Raw genomic sequence first — 2,224 nt, forward strand, 5'->3', positions numbered from 1 at the left:
TTCTCACAATTTCTCCAGTCTTCCCCTTATCCATTTAGAAAACTGTTTGAACATGTCTGGTATTTGCAATCTCAGCAGCACTCCACTTCTCCAGTACCAAAATCTGTTCTGGTTTGTAATGCTGCTGGGATACAAAACACCAGAAATGGATTGGCTTTCATAAAGGGGATTTATTTTGTTACACAGTTACAGTCTTAAGGCCACAAAGTGTCCAGGTAATGCATCAACAATTGGGTACCTTCTCTGGATGATGGCCAATGGCATCCAGAGAACTTCTGTTATTTGGGAAGGTATGTGGCTGGTGTCTGCTCTGGAGTTCTGGTTTCTAAATGGCATTCTCCCAGGATGTTCCTCTCTAGCTTTCAGCTTCTTTCCAAAATGCAACTCTCAGTTGCTCTTGGAGTGTTTGACCTCCCTTAACTTCTTCAGAGCATAAGTCTGCTATCAACAGCCATCTGCAAACTGTCTCTCATCTGCAGGTCCTCTCTCAGCTTCTGTGCACTCTTCAAAGTGTCCCTCTTGGCTGTAGTAGGCTTGCTTCTTCTGTCTGAATTTATATAGTACTTCAGTAAACTAATCAAAGCCCATGCTGAATTGGTGGAGCCACACCTCCACAGTAATTATCCAATGAAAAATCTTGTCCACAGTTGAGTGATCACATCTCCATGGAAACATCCAATCAAAAGTCTCCAACCCAATCAACAGCAATATGTTTCCTGTCCATAAAAGACTGCATCAAAGATAATGGTATTTGGGGGAACATAATACACCCAAAGTAACACAGAAACCAAAACCAATTTAAAACAAAAAACAAAAAACAAAAACAAACAAACAAAAAAAAAAGGTTGATGAAGAAACCTGAGGACACCATATTGAGTGAAATAAGTCAGACACATAAGGACAAATACTGTATGGTCTCACTGATATGAACTAATTATAATATGTAAACTCATAGACATGAAATATAAGTTACAGTGTATAGAATGAGGCTAAAAATGGGGAGAAGTTGCTTATTATGAGCAGAATGTTTAACTTTTTTGAATTTAATTGTTTGGAAATGGACAGAGGTGGTGGCACATTATTGTGAGGAAAACTAACAGTGCTGAATGGTGTGTGAATGTGATGGAAAGGGGAAGCTTAAGTCATGTATGTCACCAGAAGGTAAGTTGGATGTTAAAATGTGGGAATGTATAAAACAGTGAATCTTGTGGTGGACAATGTTTGTGATTAACTGTACAGATATTAGAAATCTCTCTCATGGACTAGAACAAATGTATTACAGCATAACTAGAAGTTAATAATAGAGGGATATATACAGAAAAAAACACACCTATTACAAGCTTTGCCCTACAGTTAGTAATATTTTAACATTCTTTCATCAACAGTAACAAATGTACTATACCAAAACTATGAAGCAATAAGGGATGGGTGGTGGTGGTAGTTAGGGTTATGGAAAGGTTTGAGTTTTCTTTTTCCTTTTTATTTCTTTTCTAGATAATGAAAATGTTTTATAAATTGAATAAAACCTTAATTGTGCTGATGGATACATTGCTGTATGATGGTACCGTGGGCAATTGACCATGCACTTTGGATCTTTGGATGATTGTATGGTATGTGAACAATCTCAACAAAATTAAATTTATAAAAAAAGAAAAAGCATTTTGCAATGGAAAGAATATTAGTTTTTGATCAAAAGGATTATGCTTGCCTGTGCTTGTAAAAGCCAGACAAAAATTGTTTGACCCTAGCCTCAGTTTTTATATACAACACTGAGATATGACTTACTTTATAAGGTGGCTGTTGCACAAAAGAAAACATAGACACTTTATATTATATTGTATGTTTTCAATAAATGCTAGTTCTCTCACCCTTTCTTTTCTTGTACCTGGAAGGTTGTAGGTGCTAGTAGACAACCAAATTACTATTGTAACAATATTATAATAAAAATCAATTGATCAACTCAATAGATGCTGAAAAAGCATTTGAGAAAATCCAACATCCCTTTTTGATAAAAACACTTCAAAAGGTAGGAATTGAAGGAAACTTCCTCAACATGATAAAGAGCATATACGAAAAACCCACAGCCAGCATAGTACTCAATGGTGAGAGACTGAAAGCCTTCCCTCTAAGATCAGGAACAAGACAAGGATGCCCGCTGTCACCACTGTTATTCAACGTTGTGCTGGAAGTGCTAGCCAGGGCAATCCGGCAAGACAAAGAAATA

The sequence above is a fragment of the Choloepus didactylus genome (genome assembly GCF_015220235.1).
Source record: "Choloepus didactylus isolate mChoDid1 chromosome 13 unlocalized genomic scaffold, mChoDid1.pri SUPER_13_unloc1, whole genome shotgun sequence".
In the NCBI taxonomy this organism is placed as follows: domain Eukaryota; kingdom Metazoa; phylum Chordata; class Mammalia; order Pilosa; family Megalonychidae; genus Choloepus; species Choloepus didactylus.